Consider the following 14,319-nt stretch of genomic DNA (forward strand, 5'->3'; position numbering starts at 1 on the left):
CTTGGCAAGCGATCTGAAGAATTGTTATCTTGGGTGAAGCAAGAAACCTACTCCATTTACACTTTTGAACTAAGCTGACACCTCTGCGTGCTGCCTCCAGTAAACAACAGGCAGGTCTGTAAAATATTTAAGCAACTGACCGCCTCACTCAGGCATGCCTTCTGCAATCTCTTCTACTCTGAAAATCCCACTTGTGCTGAAAGTCCTCAGTCAAGTTTCAGATCTAACCTGCAAGGCTCTGTCGCTACCGGTGGTCCGCACGCTCACCGTTCTGTTTCTACCAGCACTTACTTTCATTGGTATTTTTAATACTCTCCTGTGCTTATGTGTTTATGTTAAGTCTCCCTGATACTGTGGCCACTGAGTAGATTGATTGGCTCATCAGTGGGTTGGTCTGTGGGTGGTGACATCTTAAAGAATCAGATGTTAAATGTGTATTAATTACAGATTTCAATGCCATTGGTTTGAACGTCAAATTATAACCATTGCCTTCCCAGTGATTTGATGTGACTTAGTTGTTAAAAAAACAATCTCCAAACAAGAGTATTGCACCCAAGTCTATCTTTGCGTGTGTGTGTGTGTGTGTGTGTGTGGTGTGAACCATTTCTTCTGTGATTTCTGTTTTCCATTCCCAAACCTGCTGGTTCTTAACTAATCATTTCTGCCCTCAGCTAACAGATCAGAAGAAGCAACAGGTTTAAGAAGCAGTCCTTTTGTACTGACTGGAATATGGAAGAGGAAAATAAACGTTCCGAAGTCTAGTTCGTGTCCTCCTTACTCCTCACCTCTGGTGTGTTTCTTTCTCAAATTGAGTGTTCATGAAAATCGCCCGCGGTGCACATCAAATGGCAGGGATCTGGGCGAGCATCTTGGATTTTCTTCTCCTTAATTGGACGTAAAGTCTTAGAATCTGAAGTTTAAAATAACGCCTCAGGGAATTCTGACGTGGTCAGTTCCCAGCCCATCTTTTGTGGAAGTGGCTCCATTTAGTATTTCCTCTGGAAGGAACCCTGAGTGGACCCTCAAACCCAACAGACCATTTCAGCTGGGGGCTGGGGATCTCACTTTCAAAATCCATACAATTCACTCTTGGTCTGAAGGGAGATGGAATCCTCAATGTCAAAACCACCTCTGAACATCTCACAACCCACCCACCAGGCCAGCGTGGCTCTTAACATCTGTGGCTGTACGTTACTCTCTGGCTCATAGAAAAGAGCATAAAGAACGTCTGTTGAGAGGAGATGAAGTGAACTTGACATTGGATGTGAAGAGGCAGTTGAGATATTACTAAAGCCTGTGAGAGGCACAGTTCTGTTTGCTTTCCTAGAAGTACACTGCTCTAAAGAACTGCGAACTTCTTGTTGGGACAGTAGATAAACTGAAAAACAAAATCGCCATTAGACAAAATGGTCTTAAATGGAATTTGAAAACCACAGATATTCTTAGAAATCCTTTCGTAATTGTCTCAAAATCTCAAACTTTTTTCAGCCTGGAGGGAAGAAAGGTCATGTTGTGCCTTGAACAATGAAAGCCATCTTCAATAGGAAAATATTTCTAATAAGCAGTCTTTAGAAATAGAGGTACCCATAACGTGTTTCTGAAACCAGCACCGATGAATTTTAACGGTAAAGTGATAAAACAATGCAGTATAATTCTGGATATGACTGTGTACAAACTCAGATGTACAAATCTCTTCTTTAGGTTAAGGAATTCAAAGTCACAGAAGGAATCTCTCTTCTTCCTAAGTATCTTTCTCACAAGAAACGCCTGAAGGAAACTTAGCGTGCATCACGTTAAATAACGCTGCAGGAAGAAGAGTTCTTCAGGGCTCTTCAGGGAAAGATTCCTTAAGTCCGGAAAACTGGGCAGACAGACATACACGCAACGCTGCCAGAAGAGCGGAGACTGGGTTTACTTATAGGTGAAAAGGGACCTGCTTGGAAGCAAACACACTTTTCAAGCAGCATCTTGGAGTACTGCAGTAAAGGGCTGTCTCCCTGGGCATGGTGGCAGAAATAATGTGTGTTTACAGGAACTCACAGACTGCATTTATTTTCACAGCATCCTGCTGAAAGAGAGCCTCGTGTGAAGAGACCAATGTTCTGTAGAAAACATACACAGATGCATCACAGATGAGGGGGTACCCCACTGCTGGAGCTCCCCTATGTATGTGAGTCCCAGATTCCTGAACGATACACAGTCATGAAAACTTCTCTCCTTTTCGTACATCTATCCCAGAGGACTAAACGTGTGGCATGTTCAACTTTAGAATGCAGTTACCAGGAAAACAGGACTTGGTTTTAGTCACACTTTAATCCCCAGCACCTAGAATGGTGTCTGGAATATGCTAATTGCTCAGTAAATACATGAGCCCTTGAATGAATTGCTGAACACAAAACCATGAGCTGTAGAGGAAGGAGTGACACATAAAATACGTCATATACATATGTGTGTACCTACATATCTCCTAATTTATCCCTCCCCACCATTTCCCTGCTGGTAACCATAAGTTTGTTCTCTATGTCTGTGAGTCTGCTTCTGTTTTGTAAGTAAGTTCATTTGTGTCATTCTTTTGATTCCACATATAAGTGATATCATATGATATTTGTCTTTCTCTGTCTGACTTACTTCACTTAGTATGATAATCTAGGTCCATCCATGTTGCTGCAAATGGCATTATTTTATTCTTTTTTATGGCTGAGTAGTATTCCATTGGATACACAACTTCTTCGTCCAGCCATCTGTTGATGGACATTTAGGTTGCTTCCATGTCTTGGCTATTATAAACAGTGCCACTGTGAACACTGGGGTGAGTGTGTCTTTTCAAATTAGAGGAGAAGACTCCTCTGCGTAGTGCTTTTTCCTGGTGAGCTAGAGCATTGTGACCATTACAGTTGCTAACAAGGCCGACAGCCAGCCTCCCTTTCACAAGCTCATCTGGGCGTCATTCATGCTCAGAATTTGCAAGAAGTCTCAGTAAGATTAGTCTCATGGGGATGACAACTGACTTTTCAAGGAGACATTGCGGAGAAAGAAATACTCCTTGCCAAGGAAAGCAATACAGACCTTCGGCTGGGAAGTGGTATGCTATTAGCTAAATGGATTAAACAAACTATTTTGTTTGAAGAGGACAGGCCATGTCAAGTATGGAATCCGCAAAGGATATTAAAAACATATAATGCAATTAAAATCACTGCCTTGGGTGTGAGTAGGGGCCAGATTAACTTAAGGGAAACAGAAAACTTCATAAATCTGGATCAAGTGTTTTGGTCTCAACTTAAATAAACTCAGCTGGCCTTAGCAGAACACTGCAGCTGCTGGGGGAACGTGCTGTCAGGCCCTAACCACTGTAGCTTTTCTTCAACTGTGTATTTTGAAATATTATTAGATTTACAGAATACTTACAAAGACAGTAGAGCATTCTCAAATACCCTCCCTGCAGCAGCTCCCTTTAATGTAAGTAACACCGTGCGTGACCGTGGTCCACGTGGTATCAGAGCTGAGAAATTAACAATGGTGCAATGTGAGCAACTAAACCTCAGACGTCATTCAAGTTCCTCCCTCTTTCTCTTTCCTGTTTCTGTTCTCGAATCCAATTTTTAGAAAATGACCTTGTACTTAGTCGTCACGTCTCTTCAGCTTCCTCCAGAGACAGTTTCTCAGCTTTCCTTAATCTCTGACGGTTTCGAAGAGCCCCTCAGAGCCAGGTGTGTCTGATGTTTTCCCCAGGACCAGACTGAGGTTATGAACAGCTCTCTTTCTAGAGTGAAATAACCCTTTCCCTGTATTTCTAGTGCTCTGCTGGCTGGCTTGAGGTAGGGTTTTGTCTTTTCCTCATTGTAATTCTTAAGAATCCAAACTTTATCTTTTAAGTTAGTGGCCTCAGAGGACTCATTTAATTTTCTTGAACACCAAAATCCATAAGAATATCTCTTCTGTGGCTGCAGTACATGAAATTTCAATAGCGTAGAGGTCAGAAGTGAAACAATTTGGTCAGGAGGGAAAAGTCCACGTTTTACCGACTGTCTGATTAGGCGAGACGTTAAACAGCCTGTATCTATTTCCACTGTCACATAGATTTCCACTGTCAGTGACTACTGGACAGTCATGATTATAAAGCGGGTTATTTACAGCAAAGAAGAAGGAGCTTTCCTTGCCTAGACGTGATTTCCCAGACATGTCAATAAACCACTTGATAATTTGCTCCCAAGAATTTCCAAAATAAAATAGAATTTAAAGAGATAACAATCATTAAATCCAAACATCCTTCCCCAGACTGACAAGATACAGTCTCTCTCCAGGGACGTAACTGAGTTAAACTGAAATACGGTTTTCCGATGCTCGTGGTACTTGATTCAGCATTTTGAATGCAAATGGTTTGCAGGGATACAGAGGAAATAAGGCAATAAATTTGGGGTTTTGAAGAAAACATAAGCCATAATACAGGCAACAACTCAAGGACTCAGAGCTGAGCTGATGACTTTTTGACATGTAATCAAGCAGCATGACTTAGGTGAGACACGGCTCTTTATTCTGTCTCTATGCAGACGTGCAATTTCACTTTTATGTGCAGAGAGGAAAAAAACAAGCCAACAAACGTGTTCCAGCTGCAGCGTGATCACAGAGTTGATAATGGTGGTTGAGCAAACTCTGTCTGGGGTGCAGGCTGAGGCGGGATGGGCCAGTGGGACAACTAGTCGTTGTGGTGGTTTTTCACTACTGTAATACTGGTGGCGATGTTATCATATTGTGGGACAGAAGGTCTAAGTCCAGTCTGGACTCAGTGGAGATCAGTGAGGAAGTGGGGGAGACTTTGTTCACTGCTGAAAACACAGGGTTCTCCTAAGCTGCAGTCTGCACTGAACTCCGGGACTGGTGTGGTCCCTCAAAGTTTGGGGGACTGGCCAGTGACCCTGCTCCTCTGTGGCGAGACCTGTAGCTGTTCTCAGGCAAACTACTGCTCTAAGAGGGGGCTGAGCCTCTGCACACAGCAAACTCAAGCCCTGGGACAAAGGCCCTTTCATCACGATGTCTCCCCAAATGATGCAGGGTCTCTAATTAACATGGTCACTGTCAAGACAATCACTCGGCCAAAAAAAGCAATGAAGTAATACCATTTGCAGCAACATGAATGGACCTAGAGATGATCATAGTAAGTGAAGTAAGTCAGACAGAGAAAGACAAATACCGTATGATATTGGTTATATGTGGAATCTAAAAAAAAAAAATGAGACAAATGAACTTATTTACAAAACAGAAACAGACTCACAGACATAGAAAACAAACTTATGGTTACCAGGGGAGAAAGAGGTTAGGAAGGGGTAAGTTGGGAGTTCGAGATTTGCAGACACTGACTACCACATATAAAACAGATAAACAACAAGTTTCTTCTGTACAGCACAGGGAGCTATATTTAATAGCCTGAAGTAACCTGTAATGAAAAAGAATACGAAAAGGAATATATGTATGTATACCTCTGACTGAAACACTGTGCTGTACCCGAGAAATTGACACAACCCTGTAAACTGACTAGACTTCAATTAAAAAAAAAAAAAAGAAAGAAAGAAGAAAAGACATGTGATCAAACGCTAGACGTTTCTTTGTCTTCCTCTCCAGTATTCCACTACACCTGTCATTTCTTTAAGCTGGCTGGCACAAACGATGCTTGCAGCAGAAATGTAACGAGTTCTGAAAACAGAAGGATCTCAACGTGTGACGCCAGGTTTTGTAACTTGTCTACAAGGACCATTTGTATTACATCTAATTTACTTTGTTTACAAGTCACATTCGGGTACATGGAACCAAAGAGGATTTTCTCAGTTTTCATCCATCCACAAAATACATGTGTGTGCGTGCGTATCGCGTGTGCGTATGTGGTACAATTGGACTATATTTTTATTTCTGAGATTTTATTTGTATTTTAATGTAGATCTGCAACCTTGGGCTCTTGGTACCCAGAGATTAGGATCATGTCTATTTTTCCATGTCCCTCTTCCCCCACGACTCTTCTCCCACCCCTGAACATCACTGTCTTGCATATGAGATAAAAGCAACAGACAAACTGAGTGAGTCCAAGTTTTAAGTGAATAAACATGTTACTCACTGAACCTGCTGGGATGGCTGGACAGGAGAGAACATGACCGAATATCCTCATCAAATAAGGTCAGCTGCAAAGCAGGTTTGGGCCGTTTTTCATGATGACATTGGTTCCTATGCTGTACAGTAATTCGATGTGAACAGTAATCCATTCAGATAAATACTGATGATTTTTATTTCATTTCTACAACTTCGACTAGTGAAAATGAGGTTTCTCACAAGGTAGAATTTTTTCTCCCTTCTCTTTTCTCTTCATTTCTTGTCTTCTCCTCTTCCGTGATAACTTCCATTTACAAGATGCTGACAATCTCAATTCTGAGTAGTTGGACTGAGAAATTGTCTTTGAGGAGACATGGCTTTTGCGTGGGGGCAAATCCCAGAGTTATTTTTCTTCCCCCACCGTGCCCAGCGCCTCGGTATCAGTTCTGAGAGTGACTGGGACTGAAGTTACTTTAGTCTCCATGTCTATTGATCCGTGGAGCCTAGCAGTGCTGAGAAAGGATGGTGACCATAAGAGTTGCCCAGGGGTCTTCTGAGAACAGTGCTATTGGGCAGTGTGAGTTTCCAAGCTTCTGCCGTGTGTGGAATAGACTGAAATGGCTCCATCCAAAAGGACAAAAGGGACTTTGGGACAAAAACTCCCCTTGAGATGGAGAGGGTGGGGCGAGGAAGAGAGAGCTTGTGCCACATGCCTTTGATGTGGGGCCCCGGCTGTCACATGTGAGCACTGTCCCCATGTGACCTGTGTGTCCTTGTCCCTGTGTGTGACCTGATGCTGGTATTTTCCTGGTCACTCTAGTCACCATCCAGTCACAGCCGATCAGATCTGAAGACCATTTCCTGGGGAATTTCCTTTTCTTTCCCCCTGTGGAATTGATCCAAAGAGACTTTTCCCAGTCTTTGAGAATAAGGAAAGCTGGCATTGAGGATAATTGGCAGCTGCTCTGAGACCATGAGGAACGATTCTACTTAAAATGAGATCCAAAAACACTGACTCAAAAAAACGAACAATGGTAAACTGGATGGTGGCCAGACTCAAGCTCTGGATTAGGCACTGAAATATTTTCTATTTAAAGCATGGCTTAAGTCTACCTTAATGGGGTTTCGTTAATTTGAAACATAAAGAATCTTAACTGATACACGCAAAAGTTTTCCTAAGCTCAAGCAAATAACCCTTAACAGTAGTTTCTTTAGTTCTAACACATCTGAGAAAACGAAAAATCACAGTCACAAGGAATATGATTAATACACCCATGGCTTAGAGTTGGGAGGAAAACTGAGAATATTCTCTTGGAGACAGTACATCCGTGCAAAGTGCAATGCAGATTCCCTCTCATGCGACCAGTACACGGGCTGTGCGTTCCCAGAGCTCTGTCGGTGGAATGACAAGCTCACAGAGCCAAGTTACGATGACTACCGCCCTGGTTTGGTGAGGACAGGGGGCTTAAATAGGAACTGAAGTGTTCTGCTCATAACAGGTGAGGGGTTCTAATTATCAACTAGCCTTTGACTTCATGTACCATTTTGGGATGTATTTAGTTCATCCCGTGAGTACTTAGTTCTCAGTTATCAAGTGCCTAGAGATACAGGAATAAAATCCGCGCATCGTTAGTGAGATGGTGGAGTGCTAGGGCTGGGTTCCAGCCAACAGAAGTACTAGCAAAGATAGCCCATCTGCTCCCCTGAACCCGGACTTTCCCTTCTGTGATGGTTTAGAAGTTGGGGTGAGTCACAGGGAAGAGTGAAAATACAGACTGGTGTGCCCCAAACAGAAGGCATGCCTTACAACCTCACAGGCCTGGACTCTTAATTAAAGCTATGGCGGGAAGTGTCTGTAATGTTGACTATCTCCTGAAAAACTTTTTTTAGAAGTTGTAAGCAGGTGAATCTCATCAGTGATTGTTGGAGTTCAGACCACTCAGGCACAAGAAGGGAGAGAGAAAGTTGCTTTTCTCTTTGGAAAATAGACAAGTTTGACATGGTAAACACTAGTTATGAATAAGTAATAAAAACTCCTGGTGGGAAAGTACGTATCTAGTATTATATCCTCCTGTTCCAACTGCCAAAGCACATCTCTCCGATTTAATTTTAAATTTCATTAAAAGGACTGTTTCCTTAGCTTAAGCATTACTATCTGCAATAAAGTTTGTTCTGGTAGGCAACGCAAGGGAAACTTTTTATTGCTGACTGAAGAGTTAGACTGAAGATTGCTAACTCTGGAGTTTCATTCTTAAGAAAAAGAAGAAAAGGGTTTCAAGATTTTCATGACAAAGCAGTGAATTTCAAGCCTGGCACTTCAAGTGCTCAGTATAAACTTCCTAGCGTTCCATTTACCTTCATGATGGAAGCAGCACATGCGACTGTTGACAATGTCTAAGCAACAAGACTACCTGACAAGACACCCGAACATTCACGGGGCAGAGAAGCTTATAACTGGAGTCCTCACCTGCACCCCCAGCGGACCAGCTGGACGTCCCTGCACAGGGCACCTAAGGAAGGCTTCCCCACGTGCTGGTCACGAGGCCCTGCGTCAGGATCACCTGGGGAGGCTTCTTTTACTGTGGGGATATAGAGAGTTCACAAAGCTGTTGCTTCTACCCTTTAGATCATAAGGCAGGTAAGCTACCAGCTACTTAAAAAAAAAAAAAAAAAACCCACCAGGTTGCTGAGAGCAGAGATAGACCTAAATAAACTAAACTTTAAGGAGTCCTAGGACCTTCCTGGGAGCAAAGAGACACAGTATTCCTTTCATGCCTGGCAGAGGGGTGGGGGAGGGAGGAGCCCACCACTAATGAGGGCAGGGAGGAACCAGTAGAACTCTCGACACAGTTTTGGTTGACTGTGTTTAGGCCGGTAAGACAAATTAGAAAACTGGAGAAAACCAGCCACAAACGGAGCTGCAGGTGCAGACTGTTCCCATCGCCTTGCACTGAGTGCTTGGTGCCAAAGGCTGAAGGCAGGCGGAGATGCTGACGCAAAAGCTTCCAAGAGACCCTTGGGGAGACCCCTATAGATGCTGAGAGGATGATAGGAGAGTGTTATGAGCGACTTCATGCAAGACATCCGACACACTGGGTGAAGTTGACCTGGTCTCTAAAAAATACAACATATCAAAACTGACAGAAGACAAAAGAGAAAATCTAAGTAAACCTATGTGTCCATCAGAAACATTGTACGTAATCGTAATAAAAGTCCTCCCTCAAACAAACTCCCAGCCCAGATGACTCACTGGTGACTTCTAGCAAATGTTTTAGGAAGAAACATTACCAATATTTTACACATTCTTTCAGCAAAAAAGAGGGTAAAACAATTTTCAACTTGTTTTATGAGGCCATCATGATCCTGATGCTAAGACATAAAAGAAATATTAAAAGAAAATGAAAGACACTCCTAGGCCAATACCCCCCCTTGAACACACATGCAAAAATCCTTAATAAACTATTTAGCGAATCAAAATTAGCGACACGGATACACCATGACTAGGTGGGACGGACCCTTGCAGTGCAACACTGGTTTCCCACTCGAAAGTCCAGCAGTGAAACTCACAACATCAACACAATAAAGGAAACAGCTATATATGACTTTCTCAATAGATGGAGGAAGAAATATTTGACAAAATTCACGTCCACTCATAAAAGAAAAAAATAACCTATCAGCAAACTAGAGGTTGAAAGGAGCTCCTTCAATCTAATAAAGGACATTGACCGAAAAAAAAAAAAAAGCCAACTTCATACTGAAGTATGAAACATTATACTCTTTTCTCCTTAAGTCAGGAATAAGACGAAGACACCTGCTCTCAGCACTCCTATTAAATATTCTGCTGGAAGTCCTGGACAGTAGGCAAGAAAAGGAAATGAATGACATAGAGTTTGGAAAGAAAAAACAAATAGCATTCTTCTTTGAAGATTATATGATGTGCACCTATAAAACCCTATAGAACCTATAAATACACACAAGCCACACACACACAAGTAATAAGCATTTAACAAGGTCACAGAATTCAAGTTCAGAATATCAGTTGTATTTCCAAGTACTAGCAATAATCAATTTGAAAATGGAATTTAAAATGCTGTTCACAATAGTGTAAAAAACTTGAGACCTAGGAGTGAAGCTAACAAAATATATCTGAGGTCTGTCCCGTGGCTGCCGTGACAAATGACTATAATTTATTGGCTCAAAACAACAGAAATTTCTTGTCTCACAGCCCCGTAGGTCAGAAGTCTGAAATCATTAGTAATGGATTAGTAATTAATTACTGGGCTGAAATTAAATTGTCAGTGGGGCCATGCTCCCTCAGAGGCTGTAGGGAAAACCCATCCCTTTGGCCTCTTTCAGCTTCTGGTGGCTGCCAGCATTCCTTGGCTTATGGCTGCATCATTCTCATCTTTAGCATCAATGTCTTCCAGTCTACCTCTGCTCTGTCTTCTTCTTATTGCCTTCCCCTCCGTGTCTGTGTAATTTCCCTCTACCTCCCTTTTATAAGGATGGATGCACATGATTGCATACAGTACCCAACTGGATAGTCCAGGATAATCAACTTAACCTTATCTGTAATGTTCCCTTATTTCCCCTTTGCTATCTAAAGTAACATTCATAGGTTCTGAGAAGTATGATCTGGTATCTTTGAGGGCCATTCATTATTCAGCCTACTGCACCTATGGACCCTCCATAAGCTCTTATAGACGTATGGATCAAAGTCACGGTCCACAGTATCAAAATACAAAACAATTATATTTCTAAATACTAGCAATAAATACTTTGAAAATAAAAACATCATTTTCAGTAACAGAAAAAGATCTAGTATCTAGTTATAAAGCTAACACAATATACCTAAGACCTTTATACTAAGAGCTACAAAATATTGTTGAAAATAATTAAAGATGACTTAAATGAATAAAAAGATACATCATAGTTGTATTACTCATGAGCTGTAATACTCAGTATTTCTAAGATTCAATGCAATCTCCATCAAATCTTTAGCAAAAACCTTTTAGCAAAAACTGACCAGCTAATTCTAAAATTTAGATGGAAATGCAAAGAATCGACAGTCAAATACCTTGAAAAAGAAGAAAAACTTGGAGGATTAAAATTAGCCAATTTACTATAAAGCCCCAGTAATCATCATGGTGTGAAATCTGTATAAAGACAGATAAACAGACTAACAGAAAGGAACAGAGGATCCAGACATAGACATATACCTATGTTGTCAGTTGATGATAAAGTTATTAAGTCAACTCAGTAAGAAAAGGAATATACTTTTAACAGACAGTGTTAGAATGCGAGGCTATACATGTTAAAAAAAATCTTAAATTCTAATTCACTCAACACACAAAAAAGTGATTTGAGTTGGTTCACAAACCTAAACGTGGTAACTATAACCTAAAAATTCTTGAGGAGAGCGTCTAGGAGCGTGTCTTTGCGATCTCGTAGTAGATAAGGATTTATTACAGAGGACACAAGAAGCACAAATCATTAAAAAAAAAAAAAGTGTAAACTAGGCATCATCAAAATAAAAAAAAAAAAATCTCTGCTCATCAAGGACTCTCTTAAGAAAATCAATAGGCAAGTCCCAGACTAAGAAGAAATAGTCACAGTCCGTGTATATGACAGAGAAACCAAATCTAGGATAGATTTAGAACTCCTACACACAGAAGACAACCAAGCCAATAAAAAGATGGGCCAAAGCCTTCAACAGTATTTTCCAAAAGAAGTTAATAGAATGGCCCATCAGCAAGTGAAAAAGGTGCTCAAATCACACTTATCAGAATATGCAGATTAAATTACAATAAAGTACTATTTTACACATATTACAATGGCCAAAATTTAAAAGACTGCTAATACAGATGCTGGGGGAGGTTCAGGACGGTCCTGTGTGTTACTGGTACTGGTACAAAAGGGTGCAACTACCTTGGAGAACTTTTTGAGAGTATAAAGTACAAAAACATATCTACCTAGGACTTGGCAAGCCTACATCCAGGTATTTAAACCAAGATAAATGAGAACATACGTTTACATAAAGATGTGTACACAGGCGTTTGTAGTTGTCTTACTCATCGTAGCCTCAAGCTGGAAATGCTCATGAGCTGGAGGAGGGTAACTATCTGGTAGTGCATTCATGCAAAGAAATGCCACCCAGTTAAAAACATACACACCCCAGTGACAGATGCTATGAGGTGCATGCACCTCAGAAACCTTGTAAGACACACAGGAGAGAATACAGCGTAGGATTCCACTTATATAAAGTTCTAATACAGTAAAAACGAATCTCTGGTGGTGGAAATCAGAGAGTGTGTCCCACCTCATGCAGGGTGGTGGGGGGACTGAATGGAGAGGAGGATCGGGAACTTTGTGAGGGGGGAACGCGTTCCACATCTTGTCTGCAGTCGTGGTTACACCGCTGTCAAAACTCATAAACTGACACAATCTGTGCACTTCATTCTTCTATGCAGGTTGTATCTCAATTTTTAAAAAATGGTTTCATCAGAGTCTGTTTATGATACAGAGTCTTAGGCCCTGCTCCAAATTTAAAGTCTTCAGGAATAATCTGAATGCGTATTAAATGCTGAGAACCAGTGCCAAGGGGACTCGAGATAAAGCGGGACTGCTGCTTAGGTGGTTCTGACTAGAAATGGAGAGGGATCTTTTCTTAAGTAGACATAGAAAAAGACTTACTTTTGCCCGAAAGTGGATGGTAACACGTAACAAATGTTCCTCCTTGTGCCAGAAAGAAGACGATGTTCCAGGGAACCAAGGAGCCAATTCTGTAGGGAGACAGGGATGAGATGAGACACTGGTCCTGTGGGACTGAAAGGGGGTGGGGCACCAGACTCAGCCACACTCTGGGCTAAACCTTGTGGGCTGGCCTGGGACTCGATCACCATTCATCTTAATTGCAAGTTTGAGACAATGCCTTCCGAGTTCCTGGCAACTGACTTACAGATAAAATGGGAAACACAGCCAGTTTATAAATTGAGGAGGACAGCCTGTACTGAAAAAAAATTTTTTTAAATCCTTATTTACATGACAATTGAGAGAGAGGGAGAAAAGAACGTGGTGGAGTCTATTGCAGTTTTGTAAGCTAGCTCTCACCAGCAACAGTGGCCACGTCTCGCTAATACTGAACAACTGTCCCTGCAAAATCTGTTCCCCCTGCATGAAAGCAGCCCGGTGGAAGGCTGGCTGCTTTGTTTTTCACCCAGACCTGCAGTGACGTGGACACACGCCCCGGTAACTGCAATGATTTCCTTCCCTTCTCAGGTATAAAATGGGCAATGGGTGATAGCGGAAAACAAGCTATGGTCTTTGAGGCCCAAGCTATGAACATCAGAACTTGCTCAAATTTTCCCCTGGGCGGAATTTTCAGCCTTTGGTTTGCCTTCAGAATTTCACCTAGAAGACCAGCATTTTCTACAGCGGTGGGATCAAGAGGCTGTGCTCAGATCTTGGTTTTGTGGGACAGACAAGAAGGAAGATTAGGTGGAGCAGGACTGAGACCCACCAGTACCTGCAGGCGGATTTTAAATGGCCCCAAACTAAGAGGGGGGATGGGGGAAGAACACTCCAGAAGTCTCTTCCTCCTTTGAGGGGAAATGATCTGACCTTGGTAGGCTGTTCCTGTAAGTCCAGTGACCTCCTGGGTCATTCTCCACACGGTTGTCAGAGGATGCTCTAAGCCACAGCTGTGATCATGTGACCCCGCCGTCCAGTACCACCCGTCTGCTGAATGTTGGCAGGCTGCTGAGGGAATGAGAGTGAGTTCTGGGCTCCAGCCTCTGCACCACCACTTACTAGCTCTGCAACTATGGGCGTATTATGTAACATTGCCCCCCCTTGCTTCTCCTACTGATACCTCAGTTTCCTCTCTTCAAAACTCATTTCATGCTACTGACCACAAAAGGTCTGAGCAAAAGATCTGCATAGTACCTTCCACACATCTGCACAGTACCTGCCTACCTGAAATCGGTGAGAAGCGCCACAGAACAGGGCCCCTGTCTGAGTCGCCTTAGTCTAAGCTCAGACCCAGGAGGACGCATAACTGGTAGCAGAGGGGTCAGGACAGCTGGTACAAACAGGAGCAGTAGATTTAATGGGAGAGTAGAAATATTATGCCACTAACAGCAACAACCATAGCCAATACTTAATCGCTGTGCTAAGCGCTTCCCTTACGTGAGCTCATGTAATTCTCACGACTGCTTTAACGGGTATTTATCATAAGAATCCTCA

The 14,319-nt window shown here is 42.2% G+C and overlaps 1 long non-coding RNA gene across 1 annotated transcript in view; it reads right to left on the reverse strand.

Moving 5' to 3' along the window:
* LOC116667303 overlaps positions 1-13,729 on the reverse strand; it is a 44,568-nt gene extending 30,839 nt beyond the window's left edge. The window contains exons 1-2 of the long non-coding RNA XR_004324169.1: positions 13,696-13,729; positions 12,769-12,857 (exon numbers count right to left, since the gene is read on the reverse strand). This is a non-coding gene — a long non-coding RNA (uncharacterized LOC116667303). The remainder of the gene's footprint in view (positions 1-12,768; positions 12,858-13,695) is intronic.
* Between the last annotated feature and the right edge of the window lie 590 nt (positions 13,730-14,319).

This window comes from Camelus ferus, chromosome 11 (genome assembly GCF_009834535.1).
Source record: "Camelus ferus isolate YT-003-E chromosome 11, BCGSAC_Cfer_1.0, whole genome shotgun sequence".
NCBI lineage: Eukaryota > Metazoa > Chordata > Mammalia > Artiodactyla > Camelidae > Camelus > Camelus ferus.